The 12,255-nt window shown below is 42.5% G+C and overlaps 1 protein-coding gene across 5 annotated transcripts in view; it reads left to right on the top strand.

The window, feature by feature from the left end:
- Window positions 1-12,255, top strand: part of add3a (adducin 3 (gamma) a) — a 105,086-nt gene that overhangs the window by 28,858 nt on the left and 63,973 nt on the right. For 3 of the 5 annotated variants that reach the window (XM_042388606.1, XM_042388576.1, XM_042388614.1), the window contains exon 1: window positions 4,744-4,882. The exons of the other annotated variants lie outside the window; for them this stretch is intronic. The gene's annotated coding sequence lies outside the window, so the exon portion shown is untranslated. Of the gene's footprint in view, window positions 1-4,743; window positions 4,883-12,255 lie in introns of those variants that run through there. 5 annotated transcript variants of the gene reach the window in all.

Here is a 12,255-nt window from a genome sequence, read left to right as displayed (position 1 = left end):
CGACGAGGGGCTCTCACAGCCCAACAGCCCCCCCCCCCCCCCCCCCCCCCCTCCTCGGCCCTCCTCAAGATACATATGAGATTTACTTCATGTTATAAATGCTCCCTCTGGACGGCACTGGGAGATTAGGTTGAGTTTTCATATTTTTACGACGTGCTAAACCTGACATCATTATTATAATGCTACCAACGTGTGTATTTGTTTCATTGCAGAGGGGAGATGCTAACATGTTCTATCACATGGTTATATGTGCATCAAAGTTTGCATTGTGACTGTAATGAGCATCTCCTGACCTTGAGACAGACATGGACTCATTAGCTGAGATACCATGTTTACTTCTGTCACATGGGGTTACAGTCAACATAGGCAATTAAAAAGAACCCCTCCCCACCCAATCACACATGGGCCAAGAGTCTCCACACCCCACAGTGGGAGGGGAGGTCGCCTCAGGACACGTGTCGACCAAATTATGTGAATAAACAAGGAAAAATAAATCTAACAAAGCAGAGTGCTTGGGGCAATTTTGTCACATTTAGTTATTTCCAAAAAAAATGACACGTACTAATGAGTCACTTATTAAATGTGATATTTCATAAACATGCACAGCTATGAAATATGAAACCATATAGACTACTGAAGTAGTTTAATAAATAATAATGTAATTTTTCTAAATCCTAATATCGCTTTCTGCATTATCTGTACAGTTTGACCACATATGGCTCATATTTTGATATAAAAAGGTCACTGTGATGTAGGACTTCCTGCTTCACTGTTGCTCCACTCCACATGCATACTTTACTCCCACTTTTGGACGCTGGCCAGTTAAGCCACTGCAGGTGAATCCCAGCACTTCCTCTGGGTTTTGTAGGGGATTTGAACTTACGTCAGCAGTTGCGTTTGCCTTGCTATCCTCTCACGTTTTTGTGGAGTAGAGGGGGTTTATTCAGTCCGCATGCACAAAGTCGGATTCTGGGTAGAGAAATTATGTTTTTTTCCTTTCTTTTACCCACTTGATCTGACTTTCAGTTACATTTTGTTCTCTTTCTGAAGGATATATCACTGTACTTAAGGAAGGAATCTCTGTATGTGTGTATGTCCTTCGCGTATCTCTTGAACCGTTCATCTGATCGACTCCGCGCTTGGCAGGTGTTTGGCAGTGGACCCAAGGGAGTGCAGTGTGGAATTTGGTGCAATTTGAACATGTGATATGTTTACAATTAATAACCTTTGAATAAACCAGCGATAAAGAGCCGCTCCACTCTGTGCAGGGGCAGGGCGGAGCTTCAGGGAGAGACCAGAGACGAGGCGTGACACGAGTCAGAGAAGAAGAAGTGCTCTAAAAAGAGAAATGTAGACAGAGCTTTTAATCAAGAACGGACACTCTTACTCTGTGTCTAGACAGAAAGCGCTAGCAGCACATTTAGCAGCTCAGCGGCAGCGAGTGACTACAGGGGAGGCGTTCAGGTACATTGTTTAGTGTAGGTCTCTCGTGTTTTGGAAGCACTCAGATCTCAATAAACAATGACTGTAGTTATGCAGGTAAAATGGAACAAATACTTTCCACGGGCAGCTCAAAACCAGCCGTGGACTTGTTTTTTTTGTGTGTGTGTGAGTAGGAAACATTACATATTTATCACATATCACTATTTGTAACAGTAGAAAGAACTGCCTGTCTTTTACACTAATCATCCATGGTGTCTCTAGATAACATAGATAATAAAATATTACTATTATTAATATTAATATACTATTAATATCGCTATTGCTCAGATGTTGCTGTGTAGAATTGTATTGTATTGCTGTGTATTTCTGTGCAGAAATGTTGACAAGCCAACTTAGTAACATCTCTTTACTCTTTTTGAGATCACTTATTTTAAATGTAACACAACAGATCACACAATACAGCTGTTATTGTTGATCCATATTCATTCTCACAGGTTTAACCTGTTATAATGCAGATTTTTGTTGTTTGCTAAATGAAAGAGGAGAAAAAGTGTGGTTTCTTTTTTCTATTTGTCAGTTGTTTGTTTCACATGTAAAAGGAGGTTTCAGATTCAAAGTCTTCTAGCCAGAGGTTTCTGTTTCTAAAGTCAGATCTGCAAAGTTGCGACATTCAGCAGCAGATTCAGTGAGATAATACTATCAAGATCATAAACACACATGTAAATACACTTTACTGTCCAGTTGTTAAGCAATAGTATGTCAAGATCTATTAATGGAAGGATACTGACAGATATGGACTTTATGATTTGTTGAGTAATCTTACTATGCGTAGCTCATATGTACACACACGTATAGAATTATTAACTACTGTGGATTTATGTCTTTGTACCATCTTTAGCTCACCCTGCTCTGCTCGAACCCTATAATTACCTACAAGCATGAGTGCTTATTAACGTACAGTATGCATAGTTTGCAAAGTGCACAGCTCCTCAAAAGAGGTATTGTAGAAAGTTGCAACTAGCAATCCTGCTCATAAATAATCTAGATGTGTATCCTTTTTTAACCCGGAGACTGCCAGGCCCCTGCACATTTCACTTAAATATGTGCTAATGTTAGACCAGGCATCCAGCTCCAGCTATGCTGCGGGAGGCCAGAGGGCGAGGTTTATTCTGGGACAGGTATGCTGAACTGGAGGGAGACCGTGAGACTTGCATGTGGCGCTGCGTCCTTTGGCACATGTGAAGTGTTTTTTTATCTGAAGTCCTGACCATCAGTAAGGCTGATAAACTCAACGCAGGACTACCGAGGTTTGAGATTTCTCTTTGAAGAAGAAGCATTATCTGTCAATGACAAATTATTCCCGACAAGACCGAGGATGCTGTTTATTCCAGTGCAGCTTGAACACACCACAACTAAATAGTTTCCAGTGTGGGAGATTTACTGCTCTCAGCCCCAACGAGGGATTGATTCTCTCATCCTAGACGTAGTTTGAAAAACATGAAACCGCACTCACCACACAGACAGAGTAAGCAGGGAATCCCTGCCACTTAGAGATTGACAGCTGGTGTACAGTAGCTTGGCTGGACTGTGTCTCCCCATAATCCCCCTCTCTCAGTTTGAATAATTGATTCTGAATTGATTTAGGCTCATCTTAGGCTCAGTTAGCATGTATTTTTGCTTCCTATAATTATTGTCTGCGTTGTTTCTGTGCTAGTCAGCAATAAAGCAAAGCTTTTACCCTCCAAATGGAAGCCTTTTTTGAGGAAGCAGCAATTAAAAAATCATTTGAGATTCGTTTGTTGTTCTGACTGTCTATAAATAACCGCACCAACAGTCTGCCTTTAGGGAAGTTTTGAGTTAATGAGCTTTTTAATTCTTCTAAACAAAGTTCGGAGAAATCGGAGGCGTCTAGAAAAATTTGTCTTAATGAAATTATGTTCATAAAAGCATGTAACATGCAGCGTTGGCTTTGTTTGTCTGCTGGCGAGAGTGCAAACACTCTTAAGCAGGAGACATGGAGTGAAGGAGCGTAAAGATGCTCCCTCAGCTGAGCTTTATGTCGCCATCCCAGTCAGTGTGGAGTCAGAAAGTGAGCCTTTCACATGCTAATTTAATGTCCTTCCCCTGGCCTCTTTTTAAAGCACCCCAGTTAACAAATTGACCTAACTACAACGATGTGACAACACTAAAACAGATTTGCTATCCGCGTTCTCCTCAGTTGTAAATATTTTAATGGAAATAGAGTCTCCACATTATCTACCAACATATAGTCAACATTTTATCTGTGTTTTTGAGCCTTGGCCTTTAAAAAACAACTCATAGTTCTGCCAGGCTGTGCACTATACTCACACACAAAAATAAACACACAAAAAAATGCTCACAAAATCCTCAGATGTTTGATGTTGTATGCCAATTCAGCCGTTTCTAAAGACCAGCTTCTTTGTTTTGGTCAAATTCTCTTCACATGTTTTTGTGCGGAGGCAGATTCCTCACGAGAAGGTTGTCAAGCTGCTATCAGGGCAAGTGCTGGATGTCTTTTGGGGGAGTAATGAGGGAGGGAGCTTTTTAATGGAGGGAAAGTAAGGGAAGTTTCTCTTGTCAGACTTTTTTTTGTTCCTTTTGTGCCAAGGCCTTCAGAAAATGAGAGATTAGACATTTATATTAAAAGTTTGGTTTGAAAAGAAAGGAGGGGGTGGATAAGATGATTTAAGAAAGCAAACAAGGGCAGGAAGGAGGAAAACTGAGAGGTATTTCTATTTCACCAAACTTTTAGTTTCACTCTGATCCCCCCACCCTCCTTTGCCTTGAACTTTGGGACAATCAATAAATATTTTTGAAAGAGGGAATTGCAAAAAAAAAAAATGAACGTCCTCCTGCTTTTTCACAAAAGATCACTGAAGCACCCTGAAGGGAAAAGGGACCCTGTCATCTCACCCCTGTGTGTCTGTGTGCATGTCAGTACGTGTGAATTTAAATCAGGTTTGCCCCTCCCCCTTCCCCCTCTTCAACCCCCCTCCACCACCACCACCACAAGCACCCACTGAATGCACAGCATGCTGGCTAGTCCTCCGCAGCCCCTGCTGCTGATAAGTTGTGTTTTTGCTTTGCACAGAACCAGATAAAGCAGAGCAGCTCCCGCTTTAGTGGGAGACGGAAGAGCACTAAAGGAAAAAAAAAAAAAAAAAGGGAGATAGGAGGAGCGTGAAGGAAAGAGGGCAGCTGGAGCAACAGTTTTACACTGCGTTCAGCTAAAATGGGAGAGGCGTGTTAGAGAGAGAGAGCGAGAGAGAGAGAGAGAGAGAGAGAGAGTGAGCAGCAGCAGCAGCAGCAGCAGCATACAGGCAGAGGACTCACTGCAGTGCAGGTGGATCTCAGCCGTCTGCTGAAGAGGAAGATTTGGAGGCAGGGGTGTAACTCTAATTGGCTGTCCGACCTACAGGTTTGTAGTGCTGTTTCTTTACAACGCTTGCATGGTTTGTGCTCAGAGAGAAAGATAGTGTGTGTGTGTGTGTGTGTGTGTGTGTATTCTATGACTGATATAATGGATGCTGTGTTCTCCACAATCGGGGCTGCTATCTCACTGCTGTCCACTCTCGTTGTGACAGTTCCCAGAGCTGACAGTACCAGGAAAAAAAAAAAACAACTCGAATCTGTGATAAACTCAAGGTTGAGGCTCGGATTCTGCTTCTGTTTTGCACTAAACTTCACACTACATGAGAAAGTTTTTATGCCGGGAAAAGAACAGAAGACTCTCTGCTTCGGGAGCTTGAGTGGGTTCAGCGTGCTAAATGAAATAGCAGAGGCCCTCTTCCCTCCTTTCAGATTGAGAGTTCTTTTACTGTGGAGAAGAATAGAGCTGGGAGCTGTGAATGGGCCTGAGATGGCTTTCTGTGTGCATAAGAGAGGTGCTGCCCTCTCAAGTGTTAGCATGCTTAGCGGGTGGGTGGCGGAGGGAGGGGTGGGGGTGGGGGGGTAGGTTCATGTGCTTGTAGTTTGCAGAGGGGGCTGGTTTTTATGCATCTGGGCCACATTGATGCAAGACGAGCTATTTACCTGTGTTTAGTCGTCCACTTGTTATAAAATGAGTCTCAGTATTTCTAATGTTGCTTCCTGTGCTTCGGCTCTTTACCCCCCCCCCCTCCCCGAGGGAAAGGAGGAGTGATACAGACAAGTGCTTTCGTCAAACTGTCCTTTCATAGGTGTCTGTTTACTATTCAGAGAGCAATGATAAGGAGCCATTAGGGAGCTTCTTGTTTCTATTTCTGGCTGTTGTTTTCTGGGTGTTCCTATGAAAGGCCCCCTTTCACAGTTGGATAACTGACTGACTGATGGGAAAGTCTGTGGTCTGGTTAGCTCTGTGCTCATGCGTCACGTTGTTATTTGTTTGCCAGCCCCCTGGATTCGCTGCTGACAGTCGTTGCATCTCATTCGATTTTATGTTGCCGGAGGTGTTTTGCATGATCGAAGATTTGCATTCCAGACCTTAAGGTTATGGAATCGTTTCTGCTTGTTTTCTTTCCCTTCAACACAAGAACTATAGCACAGAAATCTGTACACCACTTCAGCTCCAGCCTCTCTGATTTCAACAAAACAGATTTCTTGCCACAGATTTTCCCCCTTTGCTGTGCATTTTATCTGACAGCAAACTGAATGGTCACAGGATTAGGGAGTGAAATATGAAGGAGATTAGGAGCCAAGTTGAATCTTGTTGATGCTGCAGTTGCTTTGAGGATGGAGTAAAAGTTTTGCACAAATGAATATTTCTACTGTAAAACCACCTGCTTATCCTACAGGGCAATCAAGTAAACAAGACCGTCCTCCCAAGAAGAAAACAGGAGCATCAATCATGTCAGCAAATGTCTGCAAAATCTGGTCAAGTGACAAGCCCTCCAGGGGCTGCAGGAGTTGTTGTCTGTCGCGAGCAAAGCAGGAAATTGTGTGGCGTTATTTAAGAGTGACAAAGTCCACAGAGGGAGGAGGTCAGGGTTTGTTTCTTACAGACAATCACAGTAATTTCTTTCAACTATGGCGGTGAAAGTCCCCTAACCTTAAGAGAGTAGTAATTTCAACTCAAACCATAATCTTTCCAAACCCTAACTGAGTTCGCTCTGTGCCTAAACCTCAACCATAATGAGGTAAGATCATAAACACCCGTGCCATCCTGTCAGTAGTGACGCCACATCACAAAATGCGTCGTTCTGGAAGGCATTGACCAACAATATTTTGTCGTTGAATTTGGAAAAGCTTTAAAATGTCAACTTCATGTCTGTATAGAATAAATGCTATGGATGTATATTTCAAAGCCAGCCTGTGTATTTGTTCACGCGAACCGGCTGAAAGAGTTCTCCTTCTCCATATGATATGACAAGCACAGCTGAAATGCTTCTAAATGAGCCAAATACATCCTGACTTGCTGTCAAGTTCGTCTTCTCAGTGCTGACATAATGATGTCTGATGGATTCACATCACAGACACCTACGTCCGTGATGCTTCCTCCTGAAGGCAATAACCTTGTCACACGCTCATACGTGTTTATTTCCCCCCCTAATTTCCTCCTGTGTTGTCATATTAATTTGTCTGTTGGCTTCCCCCAATCAGTCCTCTGATAATGGTTATAACAAGATCACAACAAGATAATAATAAATGTACATGTTTATACGATATAGACAACATTTTCAATTCGATTTTTTTTACTCAAGCAGAATGCACAAGGAAATTGGATCTTGTTCCCTGAAAACATGTCTGGCTGTTTGGACTGCCGTGTCAGATGGGGCTGTGACGGTATGGATTTCTTATCTTACCGTGGTGAAAAAGCAACGTATCCCCATAGTTTGGCGGTTTACGGCTAGCTGGGATACTGTCGTACAGCCACGTTTTGGTGAAGATGAGGGCAAGGCAGTTTGCCGTTTCTCTCTGGGAGGTGAGAAGCAGTCTTGGGTCATCTAGTTTATCGTCAACGGAGTGGACGTTGGTGAGGAAGATTGATGGGAGAGCTGGGGTTAGCCCAAGCTTGGGTGCCGGCTCACTTGCCATGCTTACTCTTCCTTCCGCACTGCTTCCGGCATCCCCCCTGTGCGGCCGTTCTCGTGGGGCGATGCCGAGGTCTTGCAGCAAGCCGAGCCGAGTATATGCACAAGCACATTAAACTACTGTATATGACAGTCGTGGTTGACATTTAAAGAAAAAAAAATTTGGCGATGATGGTAATGAGCTCAACCCAGCAGTAGGCATCACATGACTGCGGTAATGCAGTTATCATCACAGCCTTAATGTCAGATGCTGTGTGAGTTAGTAGACATTTAACCAAAGCGTAGAATACTCTGCTTGGAGATCAACTCTGTCTGCAGCTGCCATGGTGATGGCCTCGGTCCTCTAAGGAATCCTGAGATGTCAAATCAAATATTTGTAGAGTTCTTTTTCAGAGAAGTAATAAAAGAAGACCCTCTCAACAGGCTTTGTTTGGTCTTCATCTTTTGGCCATTCTCTAAAGGTTTTTCCTCATTGTTTCAGGAATGAATTGATGTGTCAGGCCCTTGAAGAAAATATTGCTGCTTCAGGCCGAATGATTTGCAGTCCTGCTGGCCTTGATTTCCTCTGCTGAGGCGTTTGTGTATCCGTCTGAATTCAACACCACATGCCTGCTCTCGGGTCAAGGTTTAGAGATATATCTTTGTGGCAAATAAAGATAGATTTCTCAGTGTTACATGTGGTTCTTCAGCCTTGGACATATAGTTCGATAACATTTTTAACCTTTTAAAAGTTGCCAAAAAGAGTTACTTCCCCCCATGCTGAGGTCGAGGAGGTGAACACAGAGCGCTGCGATGATGAACTATTGTCCTGTTGTCTCAATCAACCTCAGTGACCAAAGCACGTCTCTAGTTCCTCTCCTTATGTTTCCACTTTAGGAGGGATGATAGACCATGTATGTGTGTGCGCGTGTGTGTGTATGCGCATGTGTGTGTGCGTGAGCGGATAAGTGTGTGTTTTACAAAAAGACAGGAAGGGGTGTCTTATCATCCAAGAAATGGGTGTTACTCTCCCTTCTAACTTGGGTTGTAAATCACTAGTTTATGTAATGGGTCTCTCTCTCTCTTTGTGTGTGTGTGTGTGTGTGTGTGTGTGTGTGTTAAATAGCTTGGCGAACCTGCCTGTGATTATGTCATACAGCATGGTTTCCAGCTGTCCAATTCAGCTGCATTTAATTTTGCTTTCAAGAAAGTCATCCCCAACCACAGTGTGTGTGTGTGTGTGTCTGTGTTGTTTATGTGTGTGTGTGTGTGTATACACTGTATACATTTGTAGCTTTTTAAATTTGTTTTAAATTAGTATTGTTTGCATAAAAATGCACACTCAATAAACTGTTCGGGGCGTTATCTGCTGGCCGCTGAGCGAAAAAAAATAATTGCTGTCAGATTCTGGCTGATGAAAGCTCTGAACCTTTTTCTGGTCTTTTTTTTTTTTTTTTTTTTTTGATGATTGTGATTTGGGTCTGATTGAACACTGCGGTCCAGCTCTTAAGTTAAACCAAATGTATCTGGACCAGGTCCCACAGAGGGGCTTAAATATGAGCTTTAACAAAAGGATCTCAGCTTTAATGCAGGTGCGCACGCAGGGGCCCAAATTCACTGTGATCAGGTTTCTTTGGCAAAAGCAAAGCAAGAACATAACATCTTTGAACCGAAATTTGACGATTTTTTACGGTCAAGATGATTTTATTTTGTAAGCAATGAGGTCTTTCAGAGTTTGATATTCTCATGGACAAGGATAACTGATCCTCTGTTTTCCTCTGACTTAAATTTACATGTAGTATTTTGTTGACATAAGCTCGACTCATTGATGTCTTCTCTCACACGCCCCCTTTAAACCGAGATCCCACAATATCGCCGTAAAGACGACCCCTCATTATGCTAGCATAACGCTGCCCATGTGTGTGATTTTTAGATAGCATGCCGGCGTTCCAGGATCAGAGGCGTGACGTGTAATACAACAACATCGGCGTCTAGTGTTGACTGTCCCGTCATGCCGGCTCTCCCTTTTACACAGACTTCTATTCAGCAATGCGACTACCTCCGCTGCCAGTTTAATGGCGGAACAACAATGCCCCCTCATTCTTTGTTCATACCTTTTATGCACAACGGCAAGTTGGAATAACGGCGCAACATTCCCGCCTTGAACAGTCATGTATACTTAATCAGATTCCTGGAGAGAGTGGTGAGACAGAACTGCGCTCATAGTATCCAGAATGTTCCTCTGGATAATAATATCCATTAAATGCTGATTGAACTGTCAGGGTCGCTCTGCTCTTTGCTCTTTTAACCCCGGGCTCCTCAGCTTTGACCGCAGTGACTTGAGGCTTGTAGGGTCAAACCAATAAAGGTTTGAACCTCTCCCAATACTTTTTATAGATAGCTCTGTCCGGGTCAGAGTTCATGGGAGAGCTTTGATGAACGTGACTATTGACTCATCAATATGTTCTTGTTAGACGTACAGTAGCTGCTCAATAAACTGTTCTATAGCTATAGAAATAAACTCTGTATCTGCCTACATAGGACCAATCAACATTTCTGTTATATTGTCTTAGCAGATCAAGTAACAACAGCAACTGTTTTATTGCGACAATCGCAAGGTAAACTGTCAAATACGGATTGCGTGTATGCGATTGGCTAATGTAGCGCCTTGCCGGAATTACATCACATTGCAGCAAAATTTGTGCTCGGTTCAACCATGTTGCCGGACGACTACTGCAGGTTGTTTGCTGAGCCCTCTATGGTGGCACCACCTTGTGTTAACGCACTTCATTCATATTAATGGGAAGGTTGTGTTTTTTCACGCAGAGCTGATCTGGTCTGTCTGAATGCTGCCTAAATGCTGCGTCTTAATCGTGCACTGTAGATCAGGTCAAAGTGGAAAATGTGATTCTGGAGAGATTAGCTACACTACTCTTGTAAAAGTGGCTGAAAATTGGCCTGACACCAAAATGAGAGAACTTCTTTCCCTTCACGCTGAGGATAAGATATCAAGGAAACTATTTCTTGCCTCGTATGTAATGAGCAACTTCATGCATTGCCTTGTCTGACTTTCCAAAATGCCAAATATCATGTGAATATTACAGCTGTGTCTATAACAGTCCTGTCATACTTGAAGGTAACCATTATTTTAAAAGCTAGATGAACACACACACCCCCCCATACTACAGAGAAGGGGCTATTATACTGGGAAGATAAATACTTTGAACGAACACAGTTACCAAATCTTATGAGTAAAAGTTTCCAGAAAATGATTGGGCAATATTCACCAAAACCACCAGACAAGTCAGGCCTTGGGGACACGATGCAACAGGACATTTCTCCCCAACAGTTATGACCAACCTTAACTTTCCATTATGCTTAAGTTGTTTTTGGCTTCATGTCATCCAATTTGATTATCCCCATCTGCAAAGATTACTCATTTATAGCAAATGCTCTTTGTCTGTTTTTAATTTCTTTTAGACCAAATTTTGTATTTGAATGTCAACCTAAGATGCTTGAGGAAACTTGTTTTCCCCCTGCAGATTAGCATGTTGTTTGCATCTGATATGTACAGTTTCTCTTGTCTCCCTATCATCAAGGACAGTGTCTCTCCTTGTCTTGGCAGTGGTAACAGCAGAGACGAGTGCTGAGTCACAGGGGCTATCATGTGTCTTACACCAGTTCAGCTATTTGAAGGGAGGAATTCCAGAGTTTTTGTTTGTATAAAAGCCCGTAAAAGCCTTTTATTAGCATTAGTTAGTAGATGCTGATGCAGGATAGTTGAGTAAGAAACACCACATCAAAACTGAAGCCATTCTTGGCTTTTTGGTAACTGTGGTAAGTGGAAACAAAAAAGGGTATTTGAACAATTTGAAAGGTGTTTTATGAGTTTTTTTTATGGTAATGGTTTTGCCCCATTGACTTTCACTATAATTGCTAACAAATGCCAGGTAATAAGTGCTAATTTCTCAATCTACTTGCATAAAAAGTCAAAAGTAAAGACTATCAAGTAAAGACTGACAAAAAGAAAGATAAGAAAAATGGAGAAAGTTGAGTTTGTTCCAGATGTGACATTTGTGTGCAGGTATTTGCAGCTCAGTGTAATGTGATGTGTCACCGGTTGAGAAGCTGGATAATGGGGAGTGGAGAAAACAGGAAGGAGGATATTGCTTTACTCGTCCCCGGCCTTGTCAGCTCCTACATAACTAGGAATCGTACCGACCAACCAGCATAAACACAAAGACACACTATTACACTATATCCCTGGGATCCACTGCAAAGCCCCACAGAACCTTGTTTTTAAAGTCCAAAAACAGTGACTTCATCATTCAGTGGGAAGCTTCTCTGTCCTGGCAAATATTGACTCCGCTGGTGAGGAGACTGAGCACACAGCCTTCCAATTTCCCCTTAAATCTTTTTATCTTCCTTACTTTTTCTTTCTTTTGTTCTTTTTTTTTTACCTTCATGCCTTCCCTCCCTGCTTCTTAACTAAAACCTGGAAGTCATTTATGAAGTCAGGATGGGGTTTCACTTGTCCAGAAGTGGGATATGTGAGTAGAGCTCAGAGAGTAAGGGACTCCAGTTTGACGTCCCACACCTCCCATCAAGGGAATTGCGTCAGAGTGGAGCTGGGGATCTCAGTGCTGTAACCAAACCTAGTTACTAAAGCAGAAGTTGTGTTTACCACAGTCACAGTTTCCCCAAAATTACTAAGTGCAAAACAAGTTCTGGAATTTATGCCAGTCTCGTTGGTTATGAGACATTGTGCTAAGATAGTGTGGAGCATTGGATGGGAAATTAGGTA

The sequence above is a fragment of the Thunnus maccoyii genome, chromosome 2 (assembly GCF_910596095.1).
Source record: "Thunnus maccoyii chromosome 2, fThuMac1.1, whole genome shotgun sequence".
Lineage (NCBI taxonomy): Eukaryota > Metazoa > Chordata > Actinopteri > Scombriformes > Scombridae > Thunnus > Thunnus maccoyii.
Note: the sequence above shows the minus strand (reverse complement) of the source record. Positions and strands in the feature narration are given on the sequence as shown.